Source organism: Vicugna pacos, chromosome 14, assembly GCF_048564905.1.
Source record: "Vicugna pacos chromosome 14, VicPac4, whole genome shotgun sequence".
In the NCBI taxonomy this organism is placed as follows: domain Eukaryota; kingdom Metazoa; phylum Chordata; class Mammalia; order Artiodactyla; family Camelidae; genus Vicugna; species Vicugna pacos.
In genome coordinates this window covers 19060102-19073852 of record NC_133000.1, presented here as the reverse complement: position 1 = coordinate 19073852, position 13751 = coordinate 19060102, and the positions used below count along the sequence as shown (strand labels likewise).

Below are 13751 nucleotides of genomic sequence, written 5' to 3'. Positions count from 1 at the left end.
ATATTTATAGCTTGTATCAGAATTTTAAAAAAATCACTGTGAGACCATTGACATTCAGAAAATTAATGTACAGTTTTGACTATTGTTGAGTAACTCCAATGGTCCACATAATGTAGTCATTTGAATTTTGCTGAGGTACACATTTGAGTTCTATACACTGAGGGGAGGCTCATTGGCAGGAGGGTGTCACTTTCCTGGAGCCAAGCATCCAGTGCAAAGCATCCTCATCTCAGCCTGACTTTACAGTTCTGAGCTCATTTTCCTGTCCACACACCTTTTAGCAAGCAAGAAAATCTCTGTATTTTGTGGAAAATGTCCCTGTTAAACAAAGGAACAAAGAGAAAAAAACCAAACAAATCCAACCAACCGGTGAAGAGTGTTGGCATGGAAGTGAAGAGAAAGTTAAGAAATCTAAGAAATAGATGATGCTTATACAGCAAAATAGGAGTTTGGGATAAATTTTGGAGTGGGAATGCCACATTGGCAGTGGCTTAAATCCATGATATGAATGCTTTTACCATTTGCTCCATAAAGAAATAAAGAAAGGCCATTCTCAAACTATTTCAATAAATTTTCCAGACAGAATTCATATTATTTGCTTTATAAGTGAGTCTACTCCTCTATTTATAGAATTATAAAGGTCTTAAGGGTTCAATTAAAAGTTTTTAGTGATACTTGACTGAAATTTATGGGAGAAATTCTATGCTATAATGGTATCTGTGATTTGGTGAATTTGTAAATTGTAAAGTGGACATTGTTAACCATTGGATTGGTAATTGCATTGTAAAGAGAGAATTGGCATCTTTAATTTCCTGATTTACAATAAGGCCATGGCATTTGTCAATAGATATTCAACACCATGTATACAGGCCGCATGCTACAAAGCATAGGGACAAATAAGACATGGGTCCTACCCTCTTTCGAGGAAGGGGAAACACTGGTTCCACGATGCAAATATAATCCTGAAAATTGGGAGAGTAAATTATCTTGGGGAAAGAATATTGGGATCTATGTCTGGCAGATGGTCATAATATTGGTGCATTTAAACAGCTATTAATTCCCCTGGTAATCATCCTGGGAGACAAAAAGCAGATACCATTTATTATGCTACTAAAAGCACAGAACTAGCTCTAAGAAATCTGACATATCCTAGAATGGATCAACAGATCTCAGCACTTTGGATCTCTGTGAAGTCATTTAACCTTGCCTGGAACTCCCTGTGGTGGCTAGGGCTAACACGCCTAAGGATAGAGATAGATTTCCACAAAAAATAATTTTTACACTCACATCCATAAAAGAACAGCAGTCTCATTTTCACAAGGCTCTGATCAGTCTCAACACTGCCTTCCTTTCATTTGAACTTGTAGTCCTTATTGGAGAGATGATTCCACACTCTATTGTTGTTTGAAGAGTCTTGAGTTGAATTCTGAGGATACATTAGGCTATGTTGCAGAAAGACTGGTATTTCCTGGGGCAGATTAAGGGGAGTGAACCACAAGATTGATTAAAATTCAATTGGACGCTAATTCCTTTGTATTATCTCCTGAAATCCTCACTTAAAATGCAAATAATCCAGGGAGGGTAATACCTTAAAAAGCATTAAGGAGTAAGCTATCAAGAGAGCTGCCAAGGTCTATTTCCCTCCTACTTCTAAAATTTCCACAGAATGTCACTCATTCTCAGAAGTCTTTTCAAGACTTTTTCAAGAATTCACTTGAAAGACTTATGAGAGATTTCCTGATCTCCTGGGTGGAGGTGGGCTATCACCCCAGTTTAGTGAGGAGGGAAATTGTAGTGTGGCATACAAGTAGTCTTAGGCGAAAGGGGGAACTAAGCGTTTGTTGAGTGTCTCCCACATCCCCAGCTCTGTCCTGTGAGCTTTGCATAAGCCACCTCATCAAATCCTTTCTCCAATGCCGTTATGCTCTTATGACTATCACCGTTTTGCTGATGGGAAACTGAGGCTATGTGAGGTTAAGTCACTGCCAGGAAGAGTTGATAAAAAGCAGATCTTGGAATCAAACTTGACTTACCTCATTACAAAGCTCATTAGCCCCAGAAAAAGACAGGAATCTCACCTAGGAAATTTGGTCCAAGGCATTTTGGTTTTCTCCCTCACCACACAGGTCTACATGATTCTGACTTGTTGTACAGGGGCTCCTCAAGAGAAGAAATGTAGAGGATGAAAGGTTAACATGTTAAGTATTTGAGACCTATTATTGAGCAGGACTGGAGTAGCAACGGAAGAAAGACTATTTCCCATGTCCTATGCTGAAAAAGCGCCTCATTTCTTTATTTTTAGAATGTTTACAAAATTATTCTGTAACAGAGATAAATACAATCCTACCACATGATCCAGCAATCATGCTCCCAAATGAGCTGAAAACTTATGTCCACATAAAAAATTACACACACATTTTTATAGCCACTTTATTCATAATTGTCAAAATTGGAAGCAACCAAGATGTAATTCAATAGTTGAATGGATAAACAAAGTGTGGTACATTCAGACAATGGAAAGTTTTCAGTGATAAAAAGAAATGAGCTACCAAGCCATGAAAAGACATGGAGAAAACACACTGCAAGTGAAAGAAGCCAATCTGAAAGGCTATATACTATATGATTCTAACTTTATGACATTCTGGAAAACAGAAATATGGAGAAAGTAAAAATATCAGAGGTTGCCAGAGGTTCAGTGGGGTTGGGGGGGATAGGGGAAGGAGATGAACAGCTGGCACACAGGCATTTTTAGGGCAGGAAAACTATTCTTCATGATACTGTAATGGTGGATACATGACTATGTATTTGTCAGAATCACAGAATCATACAACATAGACTGAAACTTGATGTAAACTATGGGGGGCTTTAATTAATAATAATGTATCGATATTTTTTCATCAATTGTACCACACCAATGCAACATGTTAATAATAGGGAAACTGAGCAGAAGTTGTGTGTCTTGGAAAGAGAGTAAATGGGAACTCTGTATTTTCTGTTCACTTTTTCTTTAAACCTTAAACTGCTCTAAAAAGTATGTTAATTTAAAAATCGTTCTAAATATAGACAATAATATTGTACTATAATTATGTAAGGCAATGGATATCACTACAGTGGAATCATATTACAATATAAAAATGTATCAAAGAACACACTGTACACCTTAAGTTTATACAATGTTATGTGTCAAGTATATTTATTAAAAAATTATTTTAGAACTATTTCATTCTTCATATGCCTTATTACAGTGTAATAGATATAGGTAGAGAGAAAAGAAAGAAAAAGAATAGTGTAAAGGAAAGGGAGAGGCTGAAAAATATGAGAATTATAATAAACTAAAATAAAATTTGTGCCACCAGGAAAGAAAAAAGGATTAGACATTTTCAGAGCTATCTTTTCTTAATCTCTTTTTTTTTCTTTTCTTCCTTTGTTCTTTTTTTGGGGCATGAGGTGGGGAGAAGAATTTCAGCAAGCTCAGAATGTGGAATAAGATGACAGCATGGAATCTTAAAAATAGTCTATGCACTTTCCCCAAGCGCAGGCATTTTACTTAGGGAGGACGGAAGACCAGGTTGTCTGGAACAGTATATATTTATGAGATGATTAAGCCTGAGATGGTTAAACTCTAACTTCTAGGTGGCTGAGGGAAGACAGTGCATAATGTGCTGACACCAAAAGAATCACGGGGCTGAACATTTAGGAACCTGCTTTCAGCTTGGTCTCCAAGTGTAAGTAGGGCACGCTGGGGTTACTCAGAATCAGAGGTGGTGCTGATATGCAGACCCAGAGTGAGGTGAAGGAGCTTAGGGATCTTCCCAACAGACTTTCATTTCTATTGAGGCATAATATTGCTACAATGGCATTTTATATGTATAGTTACTACTATTACAGGTAGTACATATATATTAAAGTCCATGAATCTTAGGTACATAGTTTGTTGAATTTGTTATCTATGAATATACCCATGACTCACAACCTGTATCAAGATACAGAATATTTCCAGTATATCAAAAAGCTTCTTTGTTCTCCTTTCCAGTCAGTACCTCTGTGTTCAGAGGTACTCATTCTGATTTTTGAAAATTAGTTTTGCCTATAAACCTCATATAAATGGAATCATACTGTATGCACTCATTTGTCTAGCTCCTTTCATCCAGCACCATGTCTGTGAGACTCACCCACATCGTTGCATGTAACAGTGGTTTGTTCTTTTTTATTGCTACTCAGTATCCCATTGTATGAAAATGCCATAGTTTACTTATCCATTCTATCATGGATGAAGATTTGGATTGTCTTCAGAGTTTTTACTTTAATGAATGCGTCTGCTATGAAGATTCTTGCATCTGTCTTTTGGTGGATACATGTGTCCATTTCTCTCATGTGTACACCTAGGAGTGGAATTGCTGGGTCAAAGGACAGGCACAAAGATACTGTTAATCAATTTTCCAAAATGGTTATACAATTTCAGTTTCTGCTAGCAACATATGAAGGATTCCAGTTGCCCCACATCTTCATCAACTTGTGTTATTACCTGTCTTTAAAATTTTAGCGGTTCTGATGAGTGTGGTAGGGTATCCATTCTGGTTTTAATTTATATTTGCCTAATAAGTAATGGTATTGAGAATTTTTTCCCAAATAGTTATTGATCATTTGGATATCCACTTTTGAAAGCTCTTACTCAAGTCTTTTGTCCCTTATTTAAATTGGATTGTCTATCTGTTGATTATTGATTTGTATGACGTATTCTAAATGCAAGCCTTCTGTCAGGTGTATGTAGTGCAAACACCTTCTGTCAGTCTGTGATTTGCCTTTTAACTCTCTTAATGGTATCTTTTGGTTAATAAAAGTTACTAATTTTGATGAAATTTAAGTTACTAATCTTTTGTTTTATAATTAGTAGTTTTCTTATACTATTTAAAACTTATCCCAGGTCATAAATACATTAGTCTGTTCTCTTCTAGAAGCTTTATTTTTCACTTTTAGATCTATAATCCATGTTTAATTAACTTTTGTAAAAAAATAGACACTTAAGAATAGCTAGGATATTACTAAAAAGAAAGAGCTACTGAAGAGGGGGTTGGGTAAGCACTATAAAATACAATTAAAATAGTGCAGCACTGGTACATGAATAGACAGAAAGACCAACAAAAACAGAAAACCCAGAAAAACATTAACTTTTGTATATGGTGTGAGGTAAAGGTCACACACACAAAAATGTTCCATTAAAAGGATGTTGGATCTCCAGGTTGATTCTCTAATTTTATCTTTCTTCCTATTTTCTATCTTTTGAGCACATATGTCATACTTTGTACTTAGGAAACTTTATCTTCCATCCCTTTTATTAAAATGTTCACTTTGAAGGTTTTATCCTAATTCCCAAGAATTTTTGTTCAATAAATGTTGCTTCTTATTATTTATTTTATTTTTATAAGGATTGGGTTTTTTTGGTTTGTTTGAAGTATTCTGTTTCATTCAATGCCTCTCTTTTCTCTGAGTCTTTTTTTTTTTTTCCCTGTTGGTTTTTTGTTTGTTTTGGTCTGTGTCTTTCTCTGATTTAATACTATTATTGGTTGTATGCTTATACTTAAGGTACTAAAAAAGGTTGCTTATAAGTTCTGATTGAGTAGAAGGGCCTTGCTGAGTAATGGGCTTCACTCTAAGATAATCTGGCTGAGTGTTTGCTTAGAGGAACCCCAATGATCAAGATCTAAAGGTTTTTTTTGCTGGGTCGGTTTCCCTAGAGAGGAATCTTGCAACTTCACACCTGAAGGTTGTCAGTTCTTGCAGCATTTTGGGACTGAGTGGGAGAAGGGGCTGAGGCGGGGGTGAGGAGGGTTTACACTTCAGGCGCCCCACATTTGGTCTGTTTTCTGTGTATTGAGTACAGTTCTTCAGTGAGGTGAAGCCAGTGAGCAAGACTTTTGTTTCCTCTTATGATAAGGGAAGAGGTGGTCATTTAGCTGAGCAGGCTTAGGAGGAAGATTTATGAGGTTAATTGTTTCTTACATGGATTTTCAACTGAGCTTCTGGCTTTCAGCCTCACCTGAACACCCCACTTTTGGAGGTAATTGGCATCCCAACTCCTGAGACTTTTTGCGTTTTGTCACATGCATCTGCTTATTTCTGGAGTTAGCTTGAGGCTTCCCCACCTCTAACCACTTCCAGGCTTTTTCTAGTTTCCTATGTTAGTAACCACTCATCCATTGGACTTTCAGCTTCCAAGTTTTTATTGTCATTTCTTTTCTTATTCTCTCTTTTTTTCAAATTGAAGTATAGTCAGTTTACAATTGTGCTGTGTAGTTTCTGGTGTACAGCACAGTGATTCAGTTATACATATGTATATTCCTTTCCATATTCTTTTTTCATTATAGGCTATTACAAGATATTGAATATAGTTCCCTGTGCTATACAGTAGGACCTTGCTGTTCATCTATCTTATAGATAGTAGTTAGTATCTGCAAATCCCAAACTCCCAATTTATCCCTCCTCCCCCTCTTCCTGTTCTCTGTATACTTGTGGATTTATATGTTTTAATGCCTTTACTGACTTCCTAGTGACGTTTCTGGGGGGAAAATAGTAAACATTTGTGTTCAGTCTACATTTTAACTGAAAGCTAGTTAGTCAATATTCAAGAACTTAAAGTCAGCTCCAGATGTCTCTGAAACTTAAATAAGAATTATAACTTTATTCACTGTTGTCCTAGAAGCAGACTGATAAATGAAAGTGCCCATATTCAGTATGTCCTTTGGGGAATGTTAAAGAATGAAATGGGAACCAAGAAATGGATCATTGCCAAGGGGACATTTTGGGACTCACTTTTCTGACCATATTTAGGGTCAAATCCCCACAAAAATGTGGCAACTTTATAATATAAAACTGCTGTTCTGGGTTTGTTGGCCTGATTATTACAGGAAAATTACAACAGAAAAATGAATATAATCATTACTGAACACATGCTATTTGTTTAGGAATGATTATTTTCCTCACTGATGCAAAGGCTTAGAAACCTAATCTAAGTTTTCAATGGACCATTCAGATTTTGCTCACCAGAAATCCTTCAAGTATGTGAGCATATTTTAAATATGCTCTACTTATGCTTCTTTGTCTTCCTGGAATTGTTTCCATATTTTACAGATAAGTGTCACTTGTATTACAATCAGTCATAGGTAGTGATTCTGGATTTTAAAAAATACACATTTATTAAGAAACCTGACATCAATGTGTGATAGTGTTTTCTTTTTCCATTTTGCTTTGTGCAGCTGGAAAATCAGGCTACATCGTTTTTTTAAAGAATGAATTACATCCTGGCAATTGAGGGAGTTTAGTGACATGTTCCTCACATTGGTGACTTCCAGAACCTGACCTTAGATAATTGCTCTATTAGCCTCCATCATTATAAGTGAAGATTTCTTTAGCATCAACAGTTGATAGCCTGCTGCTACCAGATTTGGATGATCAATATTACAGAGCCAGAGAAAGTATGAGATAGGAAGAAAATATGAGAAAGTATGTTTGTATCTAACAAAATCATAGGCGTAGATATCAAATTCCTCTAAGAAGACTTCAGAAATTTTTGGATTTTTCAGACCATCCAAGTACAAGGAGTGTTTAAAGGTGAGGAGTGTGGAGAGTAGCTGAATGGAAATTATTTCAGACATGTGAGGCTGTATGCAGAAGTGAGTGAGAAAGGAGAAGGAAGGGACTATGGTTAGGTAAAGGAAGAAGACACAAGAAGTGTGTTGAGTTGGGTGGGGAAGAGCCTAGTCACCAAGAGCATCTTGAGTCTTGTGTATGTACAGTGAGTTTTTTAGTGAATGGCAGCTGTAGTAGCAGAAAAACTAACAAAGTTCTGGAGAATTTAGAGTTTGGAGCTGTGGTGCATGGAATCCAATCCCTAAGCAATGTCACTGTACAAAAGCACAGTAGAAATAGGCAATCCAAGTTGTAATATGGTTCTCAAAAATATTCAGGGGAGTCCAAGTAAGGCACACAAAACATATTTTACTAAAGTCTTTTCTAACCTACAGCACCCAATTCCCAGATGGTTCTGTGTGCAGGGCTATAGACTCACCTGTCTTTATTGAGCAAATTACCTAATAAATGAGAAAAGAACCTGGTTTTGGATATTATTAGGAGGTTCTTGAGAAAGGCACTGGTATAAATATTGTTCAGCTTCTAGATTATAGAAGGCTTTCTGCTAGACATCCTTTTCTTTGCATCTAACCAAGTTTAAGGGAAAACTGAGCCACCTATGTTTCTTGGCCTTCACACAAATAGTCAGAATTCCACTGGTTGCCGCAGATACCCTGTATCTTTGTGACAGAAGCCTTACTGGAGTGACGACAGTTGTTACTGAGAGAGATCTGATGCCCCAAGCCCTTCTCCTTGAGTTATTATCTGCCCAGGAAAGACACTGGATGGAGGGCTTAAAGAAGAAAAATGCTTTTTTTGAAGGAGCCAAAAATCCCTGTTGTGTATGCCCATGTGAACACCAATCCAATGGGAAAAAAATTACCATGCTGCAATTGTTAGCAATACGGTGCCTATTAGTGTTAATTGAATGATCAAAGTCTACACTAAAAGCATATGATTAGAAAAATTCCTGTAAAAATCGGTACGTCTGAAACAAACCAATTGATTTAATAATTCAGCCTCAGGCAATTGTATCCTTGATAGCTTATAATTGTGAGAAAAGTTTGAATTTGTTTATCACAATAAAGGACAGATCCATTTCATTTTTATATGAAAGAATATTTTTGCAAACCCAACCCCATAAAGTCATATATGATTTAAACATAAAATATGACTGAAAAGTCTACATCAAAAATTATCCTCTGTTTTAATTTTTTACCCTTAAGAAATCTTAGAGTAGATTTATAACTCTTTATAAAATCAAATCAGGAGAATAAACATTCAGTAAGCACATATGATGGGCCAGACTTTGCCTTAAGTCCTATGGGAGGAACAAAGAAAGTTTTTGTCTTCTTAAAATCTAGTAGAGGAAAATTGTTAAGAACTGAAAGTTCAAATAACATCATAAGATATAAGTAATACTTTAAGACAACAATGGAAAAGCACATACAAGACCAATTGTGAATACAAGTCAGACATTAGAATTCCTTTGTGAAATAGTAATTCAGCTATTTGGCTAAAGAATGGAGTTTCTGAAAATGGTAGAGGAGACAGGCCTAGAAAAAGAAATTGTATTAAAATTATGGCTCTTAGATGCCAGGGTAAGATTTTAGAACTTGATTTTGTAGGGAAACCATTAAAAAATCTTAATTCTAACCTTAAGTGGAGAAGTGACAAAAACCAGAGCCGCATGTTGGAGAGGTGAATCTTTCAGCTATGTGCAGACTGGACAGAGAAACTTCAGACACTGAGATGGTTTAAAGGGTACTGCCATCTTCCAGACTGTGTAAGTACTTCCAGGGAAATGGGATGGACCTGCCACCACCTAAATTTAGTTCAGGTGTCTAGACTGATGCCACACACACAAACACACGCTAAGAGAGCCTGAGAAGGTTTATTACTCACAGAATGAGGATGCTAAGGTAGAGCAGGGCAAACTTCCAAGCAGATCCAAAGGCTTGAGAGCACAGGAAGGGGTGACTGGCTTGGCTTTTCATGATGGTTAGTGTAGGGATGGAGTGAGTGTCCCCTTATCTATGCTGAAGCTTTCACGATTTGAATTTCCTGCTGGTACCAAAGGAGGGAGCCCTCAGGCTTCTTATCAGCTGGTCTGGATGTGGGGCAGAGAAGAAGGGAAATGATGTGGTTGGAAAGTTGTCAGCAGACATCAAAAATGGACTCCGATTCTTTATAACATACATACAGGGTGGTAAGAGTGATAAAGTGCCAATACTGCACATGAGCTATAAGCCTGCACCTGATGGAACCTGCACTGTGGGAAGCAGGTCTCTGGAAGAAAGGATTTCTATGAGAGTGTGGTTATGTAACAGTCAGTTTACGGGCCTATTGAGGGCCTTTGGAATGTCAAAGAGGAGGTCTCTAGGGCTTTGAAGCAAATATCCCACGAACTCTTGACCTTTTGTTCACTGCATTTCTTTTTTTAAAAAATTCTAATATATTGCTTATGTTTTGGAGAAAGATTTTTTTGAAAGATGCAAAGCTAGAGGAGATTGTCTGCCTCTGGGATAAGAGTTGTAGATTCTATTGCTTAATAAGTAAGTCAGTTTTGATTTGAGTACCAGTTACACGCTGTGAACCTTTGTGTACAGTAACAATTATCTAGGAAACTTCTTTAAAATGTCCATTTCTGCCTGCAACCCCAGGGATTCTGGATGAGAGGATTTGGGCTGATCTCAGGAACGTGTCTCATGACAAGTGTCCCTGATACAGGGGTTTCCGGGTCTCACTTGAGAAACATCACCCGATGGTATAGCCAGCACTACACTAGGTATTGCAAGGCTTCAGGCAAAGTCTAACACAATCACAATCAACAAGGTGACTGCTTTGCTGGCTCTTTCCCTGCTTAATCAGTCTGCACCTATGAAGTCTGTAAAAGCAAAAATTAAAGCCAGGACTACGATTCTGTTTGGTCACTGTTAGCAGAGCTTGACTGCTTTACTCTGACATGGGCTCTATATGCTTTTTCTAATTTAACCTTCATGAAGTCGAATAAGTATCACAACATAGTGTAGAAAATTGAGGCTCAGTAAGACTGATTTACTAAGTCCTGCAGTCACTAAATGGTAAAGCCAGTTTTCAAACCTAGTGTTGTCTAAATCAGACTTGGGTTATTAACCATGACACTCCATATACCGTCAGGAGCTCAGTTCTAGCTTTGTAGTCTCGCTTGAGTAATAATGGGGGAGAGGGTAGGGGGGTGGTCCAATGGCACTCAGAGCAGGGGAAAATGAAGCAGTTGCCTGCTTAGGTTTCTCATATATTGACAGTAGAATAACAGATGTTGGTTTGATACCATGAGGGTCTCTGTCTCCCAGGGTAGAAACTTCATCGACTAGCACTTCAGCCCTTCCGTGAGATTCTTGAAGACTTGAATTCTGTAGGTTACTTCCCTGTAAGCACAGTTTATCTGGTTTAGGATAGCACTTTTTGGACCAGTCACCTTCAAGAGGCTGAGAGGCATTAAGGTGGATGGAAGAGAGTGAGGGAAGGAAATGGAGGTGGGACATGCGGCTAGGAAGGTACACGGGGCACAGGTCATACAGGGCTTGGAGGTCATGGTCAGAAATTTGGTTTTTAGTCTAAGTATGGTGAGAAATAAATGGAATGTTTTAGATGGGAGAGTTAGTGCTCTGATTTAATGTGGTAAAAATAGCCTTTTGGTTTCCATGTGAAGAATGGATGAGAAGGAGCAAGAGCTGAAGTGGGAAGATGGGTAAGGAGGTTATTTTACCCTCTGAATATTTTAGGTGTATAAAAGTTCTTCATGAAGGAAAAGCCAACAAAGAAAGAAAACCAACAGTTTTAGACTTGATGGGGCAGGAGAGTAGAGCTCAGAAAAAAATTCTAGAGGCTCCCCCACTTCCTCCTCAAAGCGATTTTGGAGTGAAGTTAAGAAGAAGAGGGAGAGGGAATCGGAACTTAAGCATTTCAGATTTCATGTTTTGTTCTTTTTAGTCCTTCTAAAATCTACCCTCGCCCAATATTTTTCTCCTCAACCTTAGCAGAGATGAACTGAAAGCCAATGCAACAGGTAGGTGTCTAAGATGACAGTAATCTCTGTAGGGAATTATGTATGTAAATGCGTTTTCCTAGGAAAGTTGAATAAAAGTCTGCTTCTTGATGATGGATGAGAACCCAGCTCTGGAGTCCTGACATTTTAAATTCTGTATCTCTGTTTATTTCTGTATTCATTCATTCATTCATTCATTCATTCATTCATTCATTCATTCATTCATATTCTTCAGCCTGAGTCTGTTCAATGATTCCTCCTGCTCAAACAAGAATGCCCATGCATTCTTGATAGAAATACCCCCATATGTGTGCTATCTACATTCTCAGGACACCACACAGGAGACAATATGATGTAGACCCATCCCACCATGGTGATGTAAACTTTGATTGCCCTGTTTGGAGAGAAACTACTGGCCTCCAAAGACATCCTAGCCTTAACCCTAGGAATCTGTGATATGTTACCTTAAATGACAGAAAAAGACTATGCTGATGTGTTTAAGGTTAGAGACTTGGAGATGCTAACATTATCCTGGATTTTCCAGGTGGGTCCAATCTAGTCACATGAATCCTTTATTAAGAGAGGACAGAGGTTTTATTAAGACTTTGGAGAACCAGAGAGATGGTAGTATGGAAAGCCTCAATCCACCATTGCTGGCTTTGGAAATGGAGGTAAAAGGCCATGAACTGAGGAATGCAGATGGCCTTAAAATGATGGAAAAGGCAAAGAAATGGATTCCCCAGGAAGCCTCCAGATAGCAACAGAGCCCAGCCAACACCTTAATTTTATCCCAATGAGACCCATGCCGAACTTCTCACCTACAGAACTGTAAAGACAATAAATTAATATTCTTTAAGTCCCTAAGTTTGTGGTAATTTGTTACAGCAGCAGTTGAAAATGGATATACTTGGTCAAAACGGTATTTTTGGTTAAAAGCTGTTGACTGGCCTTATCTGGGCATAAGAGGATATTGAAAGAACATCATGGTTCTCACAGATCTGATGATAAGCTTGAGAACAAGGGTGTGGCAACGGTCAGAAACCAAGGGAGCTCTGAAATACCAAGAGATAGGAAACAACCTATATAGTAACAGTTTCATTCGTAGGCTTTACTCCACCAAGCTGGTACACAATGGGGAACAATAATTTTCCAACGAATTAGGAAGGGAGATAAGATGCTAGACTGTCAAAAAAAGAGCTGATATGCATTTCACCGAAGGAGTTTAGATTTTATCCTGAAGAGCTTAGAGAGGTTCTGGAAGACCCTAAGCATTTTGTAACTTCTCTCTGTAAAGATGAGGTTTTCTACTCAGCTTCTTTCAAAATCTGTCCATTACGGTTTCCCATCTTTTTAACGTAGCTTCTGGTTTTCTCTTGGGCTCCAAGTCCACACTTAAACTCCAGATCAGTAGCAATGTTGTTTCTTTTTCAGTCCTTGCTCCTTACCTCCCTCCTTCCTTCCCATTCTCGCTCTTTCTTTCTCACTTTCTCTTCCCAATTTGCTTTTTTTTTTTCTTTGTCTCTTCTCAGTCTTTATGGAAAACAATGCATGTTCTTGGGAAGTTCCCCAATCTCATTTTTCTGCTACATCTTTGCACTTACTACTCACTTTGCCCAAGTTGTCCCCTCCCCCTCTCTACCTGGCAAACTACCACTTATCTTTCACCACCAAGGTGAATTCTCTGACCTTTCTCCAAGTTCCCCCAGATAGAGCACTATCTTCTTTGAGGCATCACTCTACCTTCTCTGTTCCTCAACTATAGGACCATGTTGACATCTGTTTTCCCTATTCCTCTCCTTTTTCTTCTATCAGACCCTAAACTCTTTTTCGGAAGTTATCTTCAGTGGCTTAGCACGGTGCCAGGTCCATGAATGAGAGAATGATACTGCCCAGGACCCTTTCTGAAATTTGCTGAGGTTGGTATATCTTCATGTCAATCTCCACATTTGGTTGATTATATGAAATGTAAAGTGTGTTTCATAAAAAAGGAGAATATTTTCATTTTTTTATACCCTGCCTCAAATAAAGATTCACAGGAAAGTTTTAGAGGAAGCAAATAATTCTGAAGTTGATTACATTTTCAATATAATCCTAT

The 13751-nt window shown here is 37.8% G+C and overlaps 1 long non-coding RNA gene across 4 annotated transcripts in view; it reads right to left on the bottom strand.

Moving 5' to 3' along the window:
- The window catches only part of LOC140701133 (uncharacterized), a 52278-nt gene that overhangs the window by 37728 nt on the left and 799 nt on the right, over positions 1 to 13751 (bottom strand). For 2 of the 4 annotated variants that reach the window (XR_012080023.1, XR_012080025.1), the window contains exon 3: positions 9532 to 9736. This is a non-coding gene — a long non-coding RNA (uncharacterized lncRNA). Of the gene's footprint in view, positions 1 to 1287; positions 1469 to 2078; positions 2162 to 9531; positions 9737 to 13751 lie in introns of those variants that run through there. The other 2 variants (XR_012080022.1, XR_012080024.1) reach the window with 2 other exon arrangements.